General features: G+C 32.2%; 1 pseudogene; it reads left to right on the top strand.

The window, feature by feature from the left end:
* Positions 1-14,674: 14,674 nt before the first annotated feature.
* On the top strand, positions 14,675-14,773 carry LOC137918576 (U6 spliceosomal RNA; annotated as a pseudogene).
* The last annotated feature ends 5,102 nt before the right edge of the window (positions 14,774-19,875 follow it).

The raw sequence follows: 19,875 nt of genomic DNA, 5'->3' as shown, positions 1-19,875 counted from the left end.
GAATTAGGCATTGCAAATAATTTACAAACATAACCATTTGTTTTTAATGCTAAGTATATTTGGAGTACAATTTTATTATTTATATTTATTTTTTGATTGCCACAGTAATTTTCAATAATCTGGTCTATAATGACAATTTGATTTTATAATATTATGTTATTAAAAACTTTAATTTTATTGTATACTTATCATCAAAAAGCCTAAAAGCCAATAATTCCGCAAACAATAGAATTTAATTTTTTTTTCCGATTTTAAACTAATTTTTATAATGATATTTTTGGATCGGTTTTTAATAAATTTTCTGTTCGCAAGCTAGTATTGATTTTTTGTCCTTTTCTCAGAAGCCGTCTATCAATATTAGCACTGATATATTTCAAGTGTAATCTCCACAAAAATAGCACAAGACGAGATAACTCGTAGTTGGCATCTTGAAAAAACAACGCAAAATACAAGTTATCTCACAGTTGGCAGTCAACGTGTTAAGAGGGTCTGGCTTCTAAACTACAGTTAACAGTATTACAGAATTAAAAGTTGTCAATGTTATGCCCTTACATACAGTTTGATTGATTAATGATGTAACAAATTTACATTCCAGAAATTTTAGAAGTAATGGATTACATAACAGCATTTAAGGGGGATGAGAGGGAGTGGGTTCACTGATGTTTTATTGAAAAAAATGCATATTTTAACTACAGATCTTGTAGATAAAAAAACGTAGTCACATTTTTTTGGCACGTTGAAAATTACCAAAAATGAATTTTGAGGAATATGGGCGGAGATATGTTGTTTTTAATAACTCGTCTTAAATATCAAAATGTTCAAGTTCATTATCATCATCAGGATTTCACCAGGACCGTTTGGAATTGAAGTTATAAGTAAATATAAGTTATATAATTAAGGAATCCTAAATAATTGTTAGATAAATGAATTATTAACGTCTTATAGTATATAAAATGCAGAAGGCGGTGGCATCGAGTGCGTGTTAAGTAATGTTTATTGCCTTTCCACCTAATATCTAACTTAGGTCAGGGAATCCCCCAATAAATCCCAATCTATTGCCAAATTCCTTGCGGACTGCTAATGTAGTGTACAACTAAAACGAAATATGTTACTATCTATCAATCTAAAATAGACTAAAACCACGACTATTTAGTGTTAAATTGGATCGACAGTGATATTCACTTACGACGTTTTCAGATAAAACTAAGAAAGCTATTATATGGATGAAAAACGGTCTTCAACGTCCAAAAATGGCACGCAACATTCGCTCTAATTTTTTTTATATCTCGTTAATGCTTCAATAACAGCTTCTGTGTTTGTGGCTAACAAAAACTAGATTATTTATGGTGATAACATAATTTAAAATGTACACTAATAAGGTTAAACTTGCTTATATCAAAGAAATATGTAAGGATTTATTGTTTGTAACGTTCTATACAGGATGATTGGTTATGAATGTTTCTGTTCAATAATCAAAGATTTCAGAAATAATAATTAAAGTGATTATAACATATATAAAGAAAAAGCGTTGTCAAGATTCAAATTACTATATATTATAATTAATTATTATTTATTATCTCTCCCCTGCTGCTTTTGTACTGTCAGAGACATTAGCCTGTCTTGTACATGTAAAAACACCTATATTATAGTAATCAATTTATAAAGGATGATCGGAAATAAATGTAAAATTTTTAAAGTTTTCACACTTATAACTAATCTCTTTCATCCTACTGAGTTTTTAGTTCTCCGTATGTGGCGCTTTAAGAACTAATTTAAATTTAATTTTATGCTTACGATTATATATAATTATGATGTTGCTGCATAATAAGTCAATTTTGATTTTGTATTTGTTTTTCTATATTGTGATTTATTATTTTTCTGTTCTTTAAATGTATGTAAGAGTGTGAAGGACATTGTGTAGTCCGAATAAAACTTTTTAATTAAGATTCTTAAATGAACTGAATTAGACGAAATAGCGGGAAAACGTTTCAGGAATTTCGTTTTAATTTATAACGCAAGGTTTAAGAGCTTGAGGCATTTCTTCTAAGAGAACAATGCACCGCTGTACACTTATCTCGAAGAAAAAAAAATTAGAATAAGCATTTTCATTTGCATAGTCAGTGGTTTCATCTCTTTTAAGTATAAATGTAAGTCATTTAATTTTTTCATTATATTTTAACATCTGTGATTAAACTCCGATTTGTGATTGTAATTTTTTCTATAACGGCCCACGCTATTGGAAACCTCTTGTACACCTATCTCGTTTTGGCAGAGGAATTTTATTCCTCTTTTTTATTTTTTTCACATCCTTTTTTATTTTTACGCTCATTCCTCTTAAGATCTATCTTGCCTCTTTCATTCTAGAATATTTTTTCATACTTTTCCATACTAATTTCAGTTCATTCGTCGTCTCACTTCCTTCGCCTCGTTTTTTGATTTGTGATTGTTGGTCAATGCTCCATGTTTAATAAGTCAACATAATTTACTCAACAACATTATAAGTAAGTAAGTAATACATTACAAGACCCAACACACTCGAGAAAGCCGAGACTCGCAAAGAGTGGTATAGCCACAGGGAGTAAATAACACATAAACTATATGGAATACATCACAAGGGAAGCCATATTAATCACTATGAACGATTCGCCTTAATAAAATAGCGGCTCATTATTGTCATGCTTCATCAAGCCCCTTGACTAAATGAATAGTAGTAATTTATAAAGCCGTGTCCATATTGACCAGTTGGAATCTCCTTAATTTTAAAACTGAACTAATATGTCATCTATAGACAAGAGAGCGTGGCTGAGTGACGAGGATTTTTCTTCACGCGAATACTCTATAATCTGTGGGAATTCGCTTGGTTTATTACCAACTACTCTTCGTTGAGAGACATGTATCCTAGAAATCTTTGCAATATATAAGGCAATACATTATTTTGTTTTGTATATTTTTATTATTATCTATATTAAGTATGAAGACATGACGGGGTTTATTTTTAAATATATATATTTCTTAAAACAAGGGATTTTCCTCAATTAAATAGGAATCATGTCATTTTCGGCAAAAATAAAATAAGAAAGGTAAAGATAAAATACGTATATTCATCATTGGTACTTTTAACAGAACTGTTATTGATCGTCATCTTAGTATCTATTAATTTTTTTAATCGTTTTTTTTGACTTTACTCTGCTTTGCTAGGTGTTATAGTTGTGGAGAACAGGCAGGAAGAAAGTTCACAACACAAAGTTTAACACAGGTTTATACATACTATCGGATATAGCCTAAATGAGATTAAAACGATCAGGCGACATCACTAGGACATCACAAGGATTCTTGTCATTTAAATATTCATAATTATAATAAGCTAGAAAGACGTCAATTTATTTTTATTATGCGTTTCGAATTTTGATAACGGTTGTATATTTACTAGCTTCTAGTTCTAATTTTAAATCAAGATTTTAAGAAAATGTTTTCGTTGAACGAACCTTAAATTTTAATTAACAAAAGCCGTTCACGAAACCAAACCGGAGAACAAAAACTTATTTCATTCAAGCCACCGGATTTTACGATCTCATTAAAAATGGCTTAACCTACTTTTGGCCAAGGAATTCGCTGTCGGACTTAGATTTAAGTACTAATGAGAGAACTTTGCACCAATTAAAGTTCTTACGCTCATGTAAAAGGACTTTAAGATTCGCCTGGATTAAACTCGAAAGAATTTATTTAATCTATACGGTTTGATTGATTTGGAGGTATAAAAGCTTTTAAAAGATGAATGTATTACTGTCAATTAATATATGGTGCACCCTGCCTTTAATCAATGATTTCAGAAAAAAATAATGAACAACGTAATGATAATGTAAAACCAAAAAGCGCTTTCAAAATTCGAATTACTACATATTAAAATTTATTCGACGTAGTCATTTGAGGCCATAGATGCACACTATAAGGTAACTCCCCCAAGGATATCTATGGGGGATATATATAATCGCTACGCTTGGCAGGCGGGTTGGCGATCGCAGTGTGGTACAGTACCCGGCGATAGATATTGCACATCGACCTTTAGAAAAAAAACTATCGACTAATTTCGGCTTCGTCGTATTGTTATTCATATAACATAATTTTTCACGAATTATATGAATTTTTTTATTAGTGTTTGCGAACTCGATTATTTTTTATCGCTGCCATAAGACTGATATTGGATGTGATAATTATTTCGTAGTATTTTGGTTATAGATAAAGTATCTGACCTCTGTTTCACATGATCTTAAGCGATGACGAGGTCTACGATGGTACGTACTAGCTTAGAAGAAAACTATTCTCTCTTGAATACTCCAAAGTTAAAATTTAATTTTATTTCATAAATTGTTAAATACATTAGAGATTTATAGATTAAGCAAAGAAACCGAGATAGACCAGTGAATTTGGCAAGTTGAGGCGCCAGTGAGAGGGCCACACAGTGTGCAGAACAAATGGCTGCGAGGCCTTTAGGAGTCCCACGAGATGGAGAGAAGATTTTGTTAAGGTAGTAAGATGACGTTAGGTCCAGGTCGCTTCCAAACACTCTTATTTAAAGGATAAGAACATGGAAGAGGTAGTCCAGAAATGAACGTCTAATGGCTGAATTAATGATTACGAAAATTAGATTAAAAATCATACTTTAATTATTAATTTAATAACTCTAGATTATATATGAGTATAGTAATTTTAATTCTTAAAGCATAAGTGACCGGGATTACGTTCAATAGTAGCTATAGATATACATGAAGCTGACACTACCACCCAATCACTTATCCGACCGGCTCTTTTCTGATGAAGTCAAACAATCGACTTCTATGTATATTTGAGGATCATACTACATTCAACGACAAGGCAAAGACACGAGGGACTACAATCTCCTGAATAATTAAATTCCCATCCGGCGGACGACGTTTTCCAAGAACCCGCGCCTCGCTTCAAATGGGAAATAGAAAATTTCGAACAGGCGCTATTGTTGTGAAGGCGATAGAAGAGGAAATTCGTCGAGTTATTTTGTCAGGTATATTTCTTAAGAAAAGAAAAGGGTTCAGGAAATAAATAAAAATACATTTGCAATATTTTATGCACTCCTTATTGCGTCGTGTCCCTCTCTACTGAGGATTGTGTTCCTTTTTTGAAAGTTTGTAGCGTTCTACTTATAGGTCATCTTTGTCAGTCTTAGGCGGTATGTATGGTTTCGGCTACTGAGATACTGACCATTATTCAAATCTGATCGGGCTTTCACAGGGCTGCAGCCTTGAGGCCACCAATCAATCATCAATCATCTCGCTATTAAAAGTTCTTGCAACTATTCACCGGTTTTCTTAGCTTTGTAGCCGAAAAATAAATATTCATATCAATAAAAACTTCATTATGAACTGCTTTAAGACAATTTTTTTTATATAATTGATACTAGCAGATGTGTCGTAGTTTTCCGGTTCCGGTATTGATTGTGGTTAAAGCATGTGCTTATTTAACTTCAAGTTAAATGATAATGATGCTTCATCTAGGGTTGCTTTAACTGATAAAAATATAATTTATAATTAGATTCTTTTATTTTTGTTATTTGCTGTCAACATAGGTCAGCGTCATTGGATTGGTTTATATAAAGACATTCGGATATCGATAAAATAATTTTTATTTTCTACTAGAGATATAAAAAGAAAGGAACGGAAAAGTAAAACCAGGAACAAGCAAGCTAACGTAAATAAGCTGTAACAATTTATAATTAATGATTTTATATTGCAAAATCTTATTTATGATTACTGTTTCTTCTTCCTTGCTACACTACTACTGTATACTACCATCAGTAGTGGATAAGCCTTTGTGTATTTGAAAGGATACCTTAGTATCACTTCAGGTGTAAGACAGAAACTGCAGGAAAAAGAACTCTTAAGATTTCTAATAGGATCTGTAAAAAGCGGCCTCTATTCACCAATTAAATATATCTAAAATGCAATAAAATATCAATACAAATTTTCCACATACATCTTATACGAGATGTACCAAAAATGACGTGAATATTCATTATAAAAATTCCTTAAGACAAATTGCAGAATCGATTTAATTAAAAATAAATTCAACTCGTCGCTCCGTTTCGAAGTACCGATTTAATGAATTATTGGGTCGCACTGCCCACCCGCATTTGAATGTGGCGCCGTAATTAAGAGAATGTAGGGCGCTAAAAGCGAAAGCGGAGTTGTTCATTCAATTGAAAATGCGATTTTATCCATTGCCCTTTAGCTGTGCCGGGTTGTCGCCATCTTTATTTCTTTGCTTTAATTGTAAATGCACTTGTGGCCCAGTAGTTGGATTCTCTCAGTTAAGTGAGTTCGATTTAAAATCTTCCTTTTTTAATTCGACTTTTTTTACGATCTCTTTCTTTAAAAATGATACTTTACAGCATCTAAGGTACTCCTTTTTAGATCCTTACAGACCGTCGTTAATTTGGTTGAAGAAGGTTTTCCATGGCGTTGAGCATTCATTTTAAATATCTTGACGCATGGTTGAACGGTCTGGTTGAAGGAAAGTTATACTTCTTTAACTTGATCCGCACTCGGGGTTACCTTATGTATATCTTGACTGTCAATATTTTGGACTTTATCTAGTAGTTCATGTATTTGTGATAAGTGTTGTTTGGTAAACACCCAGCATTCCATGACATCAAATATGACCGTATTTACTTTATTTTATTTGATTATTAAAAAAAATCATTATGGTGGGCATAGATAACAACGCGCTGACATAAAAAGTGTTGTTGATTTTACGCTGTTATTCGAATTCAAAAAGATTCTCCTAAACTATTGTCTTGGAAGTTTATGTTCACAAATTAATGTTAGCGATGACAGACTTGACATCACGTTTTTGAAAAAAACATTGCCTATGGTTTGTGTTGATGTGTTTTAAGTTTTACTGCTAGCCGATTTAGGCTTTGTGCAGTATCATCGAAATTGAGTCTGCGTAAACAGGAGGATTAAAAATTTACTCTGGGTGATAGTACTCCAGTTACAAAGAAGACGCAGACGTAGAGGGACTATACATGTGTAAGTGTATAGTGTAGTGAATGAGGTGTAGTGTAAGTTGTGCAAAGCGAAGTCTACTCAGCGCTCGGAAATGACACGGGCCTCTTCAAACCGCATTCGCTTGAACGCGAGTTATGACACATAGCCTATATATTATCTCTCATATACATGTACGCAAATATTTAAGTCATAAAATAACATATTCAAATACGTCACCCCAAACATTCTATTCAAATATAAGGCATTAGTATTATCTATTCAAATCGTTCCTTGTTATATACGGTCCTGATTTATGAATGAAAAGCCCCGGAGAGGGTAATAGCCAATCTCCATATCAGATTCGCTTTCAGATCAGTCATTTACTATGCAACGACATATGAATACCGATGAACTTCTTCACACACTATATATTGTCTCTTGATATAAACTGTTAAATATAACTCAAAGTTAAACGCGTAATGGATTTGTAACTAGAACGTTAAAGATTTATTATTGTCGATTGATTTGTACGAAATGGTCTTTTAAGTAGAATACCGATTATTAGACAGATTTTATTTGTCACAAATGAGCAGAAAAATTAAAAATAACCACAATGATTATATTATTTAGAAGTAAACTTTTTTGTCTATATACTAAAGTATAAAGTATGATTCTTTTTCTACATAATAAAAGTAAAAAATCAACTCTGAGAATAAAAAATTACCTTTCTAGTAAGTACATTTTTACATAAGCTTTTATAAAGCTAACGATAAAAAAATAATTTTAAGTTTCGCTTTTAAATCGTATATTTAAAAGCGAAACTTAAAATTATTTTTACATGTCGAAAATTATTTAACAAAAATTGTCTAGTTAAAAATACTGTAACCAACTTGTTTATTTTACTTTAAGTTCTCTAAAAAAGATTATACAAGGTCTAAAGTCGAAGTTAAAAAAGTTTTATTATATAACATCATCAAAATCAGTTATAATTGTAATTTTTTACTGGCCTTTCATTGCTAGTCTAATGGTATTTTCAGATTCCTCGGGCTCGAGGTGGAAGGGCGAGGAAGGGCCTAGCTTAACACCACTTTTAAGGAGGACTCCCAGAGAAGCATCGCTCAGGCCGTTACATACTACAGTTTCGCCGGATTAGGACTTAAATCACTTCGGATGTCACACTACTTAGAAAAAATTGTTACAAGTTATCATTGATAATACAGTAGAAAACAATCTGTATCCATATAAAAATGTATTGTAATTAAATTATATTTAGGTTATGGTAACTGAGAAGCATTTAAGTTTATAATTTTTAGAAAAATTTAGTACGTAACAACTTATTTTATATATTATACAATATTGCAGACACGACGACGTAACAAACAATAAAACAGGGTTACAAAATGATGACAACTCTCATTTTGTAACAATGAAAACGAAACCCGAAGATACGCAAAGATAATAACGCAACTTATTAAGGTCAAAGCGAAATGCTTCATGCCCTAAAAAATCTTATAATTTTTTGATCGTAGACAATGTCGTTTGTAATGTTACTCTAATGTCACGAAGACAATAGTTGCGTAATAATACTATAATAAATATGATTTTTCATGAAAAAAACAATGGTAACTATTTCAATTCTTTAATTGAAATTAATAGAACAGACACACAATTGAACGAAAAGTAAGACAAAATTGTCATTTAAAGCTCCGGAACAGGAACGCAGGTACTTTTTTTTCTAGGTTGGTAGAACTGTATATAATATTTGCCAAGCGTCTGTTTGTCAAAAGATGGAATATTTGGCTCAGATATTTTGTGTTTTAAGCGCGTCAAGTTCTGAATGGTTCCAAAATCGATTTTTTTTTTAAAAAGCTTTACACTCGTCTCATATCATTCCGCAACCTCCGAATTCACTAGATTTGGAGAAAAACTTTTATTTATCTCATAAAACAGTCCTTATATACATGTTTACGGCACATATACTATAGTCTTACTACACAGGTTCTCCTAGCTCTTAATTAATAACTTACTGTCGCTGTAAGGTGATAATTAGAAGCTAAATTAATTATGTTTTAGATTATGGTGTGCAATAAAAGTTTCATCGACCTAATCCACAGTTACGAGAAATACAACAAGCCTTGAGCGTTTTCTGTTAATTTCATTAGTGAAAACGGCCGTAAATTTTGTTAACGTGAAACTTCAACCGCATCTATTCGTTAAGACTCGGACACTTTTCCAAGATTACGACTTGAAATAATTATCTCTGTTTTGCGGGTTCGCCCGTTGTTTTCAACTCAGTTAGAAGTTGTTTGTGAACAAGGAATAGGGTTTTCAAAATGTTTTATTTATTTTGCTTATTCTTTCGTACAGATTTATAACTTTGTTTACTTAACCAAAACAACAAATACATTTTAAAAATATTTAACACACGAAATGTTGATAAAAATGAAAATGAAATTAAGTAGAGTTAGTATAACACGCGGTCTTATCGCACGAAGCGATAGCATCATACAACCTTTGAATGGAGATGAGAGACATAATCCAAAGTAAGTTATAGGTGCAAAAGCTATGCTTTCACACCTTGTAAAGCTATTACTCATTTGCTGTCTATATTTGTATGGTACACCTTATTAAAATTAACGAAATCAATTTAAGAAATAATAAATAAGGTAATTAGCATTACGTCATATAATAAATAGTGTTTTAAAAATTCGGATTACTAAAGATTAAAATTTATTATTCTTTTCCGTCTGTCCCTGAGGAGTTTAACGCCAGAGTGATCACTTTATTCAGGTTTATTGGAAATTGGTGTAAAAGCTTCAAAGTTTATTATCGATAGACTAGTTATACACACATTTACTAGCAACGTTTCACATGACTGAAAACAACTTATTATTTACGTCGATTTCTCAGTTCAATATTTTTAGAAAGAATTTTTTGTTTTCTTTTTCAATTCAATTATAGATAAAACTATTCGAAGACAGCATCTAGGAACTCAAGTTCAATTAAGTCATCTCGAGTACTCAGCGAACCTTTAAGTACGTAACTATAATAATTGAAGCAGTAATTATTTTGGTAAGATATTTTAAACTAACTATTTAAACATAGTTAACGTTATACGTGAGTACGATGTTTTCAAACACGCTCTGTAAAGAGATCACAACAAACACAATTGGGTTTTTTTTGTGATGAATTTTACAACATATTTTTAATCCAGTGTATAGGGCAACAGTTTCTTTATACGAGTTTTTGTTTAGTAAAATTTTAAATTATATGATAATTGAATAATACGCACTTGCCAATAGGTATAACCTACAGAGTAGTTAAACTGATTGTGTTTAGAAATAGATAAATATTTCCAAGAAAAGATATTTCGGTCGTGGCAAATCAAAGACCAGTTATCTCCAAATTCCGTGGATCGAAGGTGACAAAGTACTGAAGGCGTCAAGCTTGAAACATGTTTTTAGTATTTAAAGTCGAGAGTTTCACCGAGTTTATTTACTTCAGAATTACGCTTAATATATGCGGTAGTAACACTATTGCTTGTGTTAATAGTAACCGGCCAAGTCGTATGTTTTCAGTCGTTTTTGAGTCGGAATACTAAACTAGTTTCGAGTGACAGCCCTGACTGGGGTTTCCTCTCGTGGGGCTTTGCACCAGGTCGAAATGTGTGGAACTCTGTTAGTTGACTCATTTGCAGGGTTGATATTATAGTGTAAACATCAAACAACAAAATTTCATTTAAAAAGAGCATTTGTTGAATTTGTTAGAGACTCAAAAGATAAGCATTCTGAGTCGGTGATAGCTTACTAACTGACTACATTGACGTTTATATAATGTTGAAAATTATTTACTAATGCAACATAAGAGATCGGTAGTTTCTCAATTCGGTTGCATAGAACTATGCGGTAGCCCATGCCAAGGCTTTCAAGTGAAAGAAAAATAAACGCTAGACAGTTAATTTTCCAGGACCGAACCGTTGCGCAGATTTATTACTAGATTAAGAGAGAAAGTATAAATATTAAATTGGTTCCGCTGTAAGTTGGTAATGTTTGCGAACAGTTACGAATGTTACATTAAAATGATAGTCGCCGGAACAGTGAGGTAAGTGAATTTGAAAACTTCCCTCCATTGTCGTGGGAGGTAAACAGCAAGACGCTCCACAATTCTTTTGTCCGCACAATAGATGTTTCGAGCGGGAGTCTCTTACGTAACAGTAGATTTTCCTCATGATTATTCTCTTTCGAGGCGTAATTTGTAAAGTAAATGTTGGTTGTATTGTGGCAAAAATTTTCTTATCGTCCGCTTTGTAAAATTGCAATTAAATCTATTACATTCTACTACATCTATTACATCTATTACATTGGATTTGTAATAAAACAGCGGAAAAATAAATGGAATATAAAATACTTATTTCACAATGAAATTTTAAGATACCTTTTGTAAAAGTTAGAAAATTCAACAACTACATAGTTCGGTAGATTTTTTAGACATTCTCGAAAGTATATTGTCTTATTCTAAATATTCTTAATTATTATCAAATTTCTTTGGATATTAATCTAATATTATATATAATAATATAATATATTATTATTATTAATCTAATATTTAAATATTAGATTAATAGTAATAATATCTATAAATAATTATAGATAGATAATCAATCAAATATTTCTTTAGATAATCATATGATTATTGCAAATGATCCAAAGTGGTAAATGATATGAGTCATATAAAAATAGTATAGTCAGAGTAGTACATATAAATCTGTTTTTTGCAGTAGACACGGAGCGCATAAAAGTAAACAAAAAAAAAACACGCAAAAAGATTCACGACTAGATATAAAAAATTAAAATTTTGCTACGCAATTAAAAAGTATTTTTTATGCAGCGGATAAGGACATTAAAAATCACATGTAGAAAATTGCTCAAAACCTAGAAATTGCTAATTCGTAGTATGATAAACTGGTTCGAAAACATTTTTGTGATTTGAACACACTATTTCGCAGTCGTTCAGAATTGATATGTATAGTTAGTTATCAATTTTTGCGACGTCTGATTTTTTGACTAGACGCTTTTATGTCTCATAGCGAGATATACAAATATGTGTTTTTATGTAACACTTTTTTCATAACTTCATGTTGCAATTTGATTTAATTGAAAATATAAAATAGAAATTAATGTACCGCACAAAAAATGCACAAAAAAACCGCATCGGTTGAGTGTATAGATGACTGTTATCGATATAACTTCACACGGCGTCGAAAGAGGTGGCGCGCGCAATAATTATAGGTTTCCCAGCAAGGTGGCGACAGCCGAGTAAATTACTTTATTGGGTACATCGTTGATTACGAAAAGGTTCATTTTGACCATAAACTTAAGCTCGACTCCCATATTCGGCGAGTGCTGGACCCTTTAAATTGCCTTTTGGTGTAATCTTCAATACCTTTGGGAGCAGCACCGTTTTTGCCTATAATCTTAAGTGTGTTCGAATATATCTATATAGTATATAGCTGCGGCAAATATTATTCAGCATAGACATAATTTTATTGCACATAATTTCCTTAAAATCTGATGCATAAAATTTGTGTCAACTAAAATTGTCATAAATTCATCGATATTTCAGCCGTAGATAAAGATAAATTAAGTACAAAAAAATGTTGTAAATAAAATAAAATTAAATACAATAAAACTTATTGTAATCGAACCTATAAGTAAAACAAAACATAAAATATAGGGACAATAATGTGATTAAATACAGTAAATAAATAGTGGAAAGTACATAAGAGCCAGAAGTTTTATTTCAGAACATTGTGGTCCAGTCATCAATAATGTCCAGGTCAAAAAGTCTTTTTGATTCGATTTCAGGAAGAAAATCTTCCGGATATTCAAGATAAAAGCCTCTGGAGGAAAGGATTATGTGGGATTCCTACCCAATAAAACTCCCACGGTGATCACCCTTTGCACTTTGTGAGGAACCGCGGTATCCTTTATATATAGCCAGTACAAGGGTACGCGTTGTTTACGCTATCCCCAAAACCCATGTGGTGCTATCACGTTGGTTTAAAACCAAGTCAATCCATCGTCCACCTCTGAGTCACCGAGGCCAGTAGGAATTTAGGTCCACCAACCCTAAGGACCCACTAGTCTGAAGGCTGCGTTTCCCGTTGGGGAACACCTTTCTCCAGAGATCCACGCGGCGCGGTCAAACAGTCTGTTTAATGGAATCAGGCGTTATTTTGCGGAAGTCCATCCTAAGTAAGAAAAGGAACCATATTTAACCACTTCCGCACGTGCAGTGGTAGTCGTGCAACATAGTGCACCGCCCTTCAGTCCGCTGATAAATGCGCATGCGGCAAACGATGCGAATTACACAACTGCCAACGTTAAATCACTCAACACGTGTCTCAAACATTCTGTGCAAACTGTAAAATATGATAGGAAATCTCGCCGTGGACTGGCATTTATTGTTGAATGAGTAGCTAAAAATCTAGAGAGCCTCATTGGAAACAGATAAAGTAAAATTTGTCATAGAATCAGCAAAGCTGTGCAAAAAAGCTCTGTGAAAGAAACGACCAAAAAGTGAAACGACCTTCATAGCTAAGATTGCTCTTTAAATCACTAGAATAAAATGAGAAAAAGTTTTGACCATAATGAATATTCAATTGCATGAATCTACTTTAAAAAAAATAATTACAGACATGTTTCAACCAGACATCCTCATAATTAAAACATCTGTTGTATATATGTTAAGAAATTTCATTCATATAATATTAAAATCGCCTTTTTTGCAAACGAAATTCTTATTCAATAGATTATTATTATATAATTAGAATGAAACAGCAAGAGCTTTGTCTGTAAGAGCACTCAAAAAAATTGCGACAGTCCGATGAAAAGAGGAAGCGGTGATTTTCAATACACGAACAATAGCGGAGCATAAAAACAAAACAAAGATGGCGAAAAATGTATTAGTAATACATTTAAATTAATGACGAAGTCCGTGCATCAAAATGTAATACGGTTAAGTAGCGGCGAGATCGGTTTTTTGTTCGACAATTGTTTATTCTATTGCAGACACGAAATGTCTGTTGAGAATATATTATACATGTTCCGACATGTGAGGAGGGCGCTCGAGAGATTATGGCATCGAATCAAAGTGTCATTGACTAAAATTATATCAAAAAGTTCTTTAACAGCATGTAATGTCGTCTATAGAAAGAAGACAAGATAATATAGAACCTGTTTTATACAAAGAACAAAGAGTACTGCTGATAACATAATAAAAAACAGAAAACAATTGCTTAGTTTAATTCAAAAATATATTTAACGACTACAGATAGCCGATGGGGCGTTGAATCGCAAAGACTGACCAGACTGGTAGAAGTTAGATAGAAGTCGTCGCCACAAGCGGTCTATTGATAATCTATGGATGATTTAGTCAAACCGTGGAAGTTTTTCGGTTAAAATGATAAGAAGAACGACTGGTTATATTAAGAGTCCAATATCATTTTGTAAAATATTATCACATTTTAATAACAACTTCAGAAAGTATTTTTTGGATTCATTTGAAAATCGAGCGATCTTTAAAAATAAATACACTAAATATACAGTACATGTAATTTTTTATATGTTATATATATCAGTAAGGGTTGGGCTGTAGTACTGGCTTCGGCAGTATCTTTATTAGATTTGAAACGATTCAGAGAAGATTAGTATAGTAAGGGTGACACGCAAAATTGTGATGCGTTTCACTTCTTCACAACCCCTTAGTAGGGCTATGGTATCCTCTGCCTGTCGAAAGCGTTGAATAAAAGGGCATCGGATTCGAGGACGTTGAAGGTGAGTAAGCACAACTTCCTCCCGGGATAAGTCTTGGTAAAGTACTAAAAGGCAGCTGTGAGTTCCGTAAAAAATCCGGCGGCCCCTCAAAAGGTACCGAAGATGATCATCGAGGTGATTTTAGTGGGTAGAAATCCCACATAACCTTATTCTTACCCCAAAGGGAAGCTTGTGTCCATCAAGAAGAACCTTCCACCTCCGAAGCCAAAAAAAAAAGATTGGAATGTCACTCAACATGTTTTGGCATATTGATTTAAAATTGCTCTGATAGAATGTATTCCAACTGTGGGATTACATAGAAGAAAATACGTAGTTTTTGCCGAAGCGTGACGTCGTAGTTTTGGCGGGATTATCCCAGAGACTATAAATCAAAAGGCATCACAGGGTCTGTGCAGATATAACGTCGTTACTATGTTAGCCAAAGCCGGCGGCGTGTAACGATGTCGGCGGAGATCTATGAAGTGCTTAGGTGCCTTAGTGATAATGGATGTGCCTTTATGGAGACGGACTTTGAATATTATTTACATTAAAAAATATTGTTATTATTTCTAACACCTTCCCAAAACTAAGATTATAATAAATCACACGTTAACTCGGATTCGACACTTTTAGCATTTCTTAAACGATGAACACACCGCTTTTTTTTAATTATTCATAAATATTGTGCATTTATTAAAAAATAAACTACTGAATAAATTTTAATTTACTTTCATATTATAAGGTTTTAGCACGAAAACCTGATATGCGCTGGTCTTCCTAAATCCGCGTCATTATCAACATGAATGTTTCTTCTGTTTTCTGTTGTATTATTATGTATTTATATACAAATATACACACACACACACACACACACACACACACACACACACACACACTAACACACATATATATATATATATATATATATAGATATATTATTATTATTGGTTTATATTATTCTTTGAGCGAGTCTGGTCAGCTGTTATACTATGTATATTGCGTTCGTGTGTGTGTATGAATTAAACGTCTTTCAGTCGCAAAATTTTAGTTAGGTAAAATTTAAAATATTGTCTATTCGCCTGTGAAATATTTTAGCATTTAGTGACCTTTTCTTTGAATAAAATAACATTCGTTATGAATAGCATAAATTAAATAATTTATTATCGAAGAAGCTTTCTCCATACTAAGTTATCTTGCAGACAGTAAGTAATGAGTGCGGCCGATGCCGCTATATCACCGCGGTAGACGACCTTACAGCCTCCGCTCAATTTACATCACTAGCTTAAAATTAACAGTCTGTCAAGCTATGAACAAAAAACACGTTTGAGTAATGTTCCATCATTTTAACCTTTGCTTTATGTCTTAAGTTACACCATCATGTAGCGGCGAAAAAACTTGTTATTTTTTTATAAAGATCATATGTAAAATTAAATGATTGAGCGAATATTGTCCCGTTACATATTGCAAATTGAGACAAACCCTGAAAAATATCATAAATTTAAAAGATCGTTTACATTTAAGATTACTATATTAGATCTACATGCACCTTAATAAATTACGTTATTTAAAGTTATCCAGATTTTTCAAATTATTGCTGAATTAAAAATTTATTAAGTAATCGTGTTAAATTAATTTTTCATTAACATATTTTATAACAGTATTAACTAATTTTAATTAAAAAAAAACATTCGAAGAACGTTTACTTTCATACATTCTTTACAATTCAAACTTTATTTTTCTGTGTATGTTGAGATACACCTCTCAATAAAATAGATACATATTTTAATATTCACAAACTCGTAACACGATTGTTTTTTTAAATATCTTCAAGAAATAATCATATGTACGGTTATTTTAAAAGAATATATAATATGCTATCGTCGCCGTTTCATCCCTGTGACGCCCATTGTAAGGCATAGGCTTTCCCCCAAAGATATCTACCAAAATCACCACGCTTGGTAAACGGGATGCCGATTGCAATGTGATATTATGGTACGCACAGAACGATGCTGCCCATCCTCTGGAAAATTATTTACGAGCAGTGGCACTCCTATATAATTAATGCACAAAGTACAAATTGTATGAGACCATGTCACCATGCTTGCTTAATTACTCATTGTAATAAAGTAATGTTTGGATTTTCGATATTAAAGTAGGGTCTACTGAAGAAATTGGTCAATTTAACTGATTAGTAAAACATCTATCTAGAGAAGCAACTAAGCTCAATTTGATTCTAGTTACTATCAATTATAGGCTTCTCTGGTATTCTTGGGATTCTTGGGCCGGTAGACGCGACGTGGGTAGGCTACCACTCTGGCTTGTGGTCGTCACTTAAGAACCTTTCGGACCCAAAGGATACTTTATTAATAAAAACATATTTAAAAATAATTATAATACAATTAATTTGGTTAACGAATATATATATACAGTAATATACAGTTGTTGTAACAGTAAAATAGCTCATAATGATATTTCGAAGAAAGTCTTAAGAGAAATCTATTGGTTCATTTTACGTCAAGTATTTTGTGTAAGTTGTTATACTTTTTTTCCATTAGAATAAACATCTTATCACCTTTAAAGCTTTCAAGCGTTTAAATTTTCCATTAAGTACACTAAAAACGTATACAATAAATATTATCACTTTCTCTAAAATTTCACTATCTAAAATGTTTAAATAGATATTGGTAGCTATTTATTTAACTACGTAAAAGCGACTTATTGTAAACTTTGAAAGCTTTTACCTTTTCGTGTTAGAAAACTTTTGCAGCCAATACATTTTATACTAATATTTTCGTTTTAAGTTTTTGTAAGAGTTTAAATAACAAACGAAAAGTTGAGAAATAAATTTATATACATAAATACGAATCCCCAATTCCTTTGGTTACCGTAACTTGAAAAAGACTTGACTGGTTTTTTTTTTATCTCTTTTTTTAACAAGTTTATTAATACTTAGTTATGAACGCTCTCGCTAGTCCAAGGGTCTAAGACTGGAAGAAGAATACTTTGCAGAAGGTTCTAATGAAAAAAAATTGCGCAGAAAGTTGAAAATTTTTACAAAATGTAATGACCATTACATTTTGTAAAAATTTTCACATGACAAAAAAGTAAAAAAAATACAGGTTGTAAAGGAGGCGATGAAGTAAATTAATTGTCACGCAGTTTCTATTACATTTATTAATATTAGTATCGAATATGATCCCTTTTAAGTAATCACTTGCATACTTCATGATAATATTAGAATAGTCCAATATGACAGAATAAAATTAAGATGCCTTAGAATGCCATCCTTTAAATAAAATATATGATTGCAAAGATACCAAATGTGTCCTAAACGCAGAGAAGTCTGTTCAGTCAATCTCAGTTCTTTTACTTATGTTATCACATAGATGTTTATATGTTTGTGAACGATGACAAAAAACGTAATGTGCTTTAAAAAGATATATGTTTTTAATGTCCGCTTGCTCCAGAATTTAGATCGTCAGGTACGTTTACGAAACAGTTAACAACTGTACTTAATTATAGATGTAAAATATTAAATCACTTCGAATAACAGTACATAATATATCATCGTGATTGTGAAGTATTTGTTACAGAGAAAATAAATCCAATATCAATAAATTCTGCACGTACTAGCACACCATCAATTAAATTCGCTGCGCGGGATTATCGGCATTCAGGATCCGGCGATTGATTAAGCGTCAATTGATCATTTTTTGCAATGTATTTTTTGCTAACTTCTATCGCTCTGCATATCATCACCTAGTAACGTAATACACGAAATTAAACCCTATTTCTAAGGACATAGAGTATTAATAAATTTTATATACAGCAAAATAATGTTTGTCAACCATTTAAATTAGTTATGATGACTTGCGAACGTCGACGCGGAAAAACAGAAAATGAGTGTAACTCTACAAAATTGAATACCACAATACTACAATACGAATTGCGTCATTGTGTGTGACGTTAAGTTTTGTTGGGTTATTTTTTTTGGGGAGTTAATAGACGCTAGCGATTATCGGACCGTTAGACTAACGATCTTAACTTCTAAAGCGGTAGCGGCTTCCGTATGGTTTTTTGCGAGGATCGTAGGTCAACAACACTGGAAGTTTCAATGAAATGCGTAATGTAAAACAAAGATTATAAACGAATAATTACAATTTCGTATAATGCGTGAGAATTATGTATTACAATACAAAAGTTAAATAAAGATTTTGATGCAAGTTAAAAGTTCATTGCACCCAAGGTCTAACTTCTTACTCCCAGTGATATATATTGTCTGCTACTACACTATAGACTTTACTTGGGTGTATAGAGGAAACCACAGATCGATAGGCGTAGCGTAGGAGGTACTTCCACAAGATAGACCTGTTAAGTTCTTCGGAAGACGCCGGATGTTGGTCACTTCCAACCGGTCCTGCTTGTAAAAATAAATAAAAAAACTCATCCATAAGAACAATAATTTAGTCAAAGAATAAAAAAAAATTAAAATACAAAACTCAAAACATAAAACAAGAACACAACTTTGTGATAAGTAATATGTGGTACTTTAGGAATGTAGTAGAAGGATAAATAATAAGATAAGGAAAAAGCATGAAAGATAACGTGGGCAAAGAAAGAAGACAGATGTAAATAAAAATTAAAATATTCCAGGAAAGAATTATTAGCCGAACTTGTAACGCTCTTATCCCACTTAAAGCTAGAAAAGCGAGAGGCCCTCGAAGACAAGGCCATTAAAAAAATCTGGTCCTTTTGAAAGCCTATGGAAGGGACCTATTTCCAACAGTGGGTGTTCTAAAGATGAAATGGAGATGACGATGAATAACTTTAAATTAAGCCATCAATAAAAATCTTCTTACTTCTCTTTTGTTTTTTCTTTTTAAATACCTACTGCTAAAGACGCAAATAAATTTTTCTGTTGTATTATTTATAAAAAAATATTCTATTTTCTAAATTAAAATTTTGGATTAATGCAATTTGCTATTTTTTAAAAGTAATACACATTAAAGATGCAAATTTTAGACTGTTACGTACGTTACTTA

Source organism: Battus philenor, unplaced genomic scaffold, assembly GCF_028537555.1.
Source record: "Battus philenor isolate CCGP_79_NKW_IND1 unplaced genomic scaffold, ilBatPhil1.0.hap1 SCAF_14, whole genome shotgun sequence".
Taxonomy (NCBI): domain Eukaryota; kingdom Metazoa; phylum Arthropoda; class Insecta; order Lepidoptera; family Papilionidae; genus Battus; species Battus philenor.
Note: the sequence above shows the minus strand (reverse complement) of the source record. Positions and strands in the feature narration are given on the sequence as shown.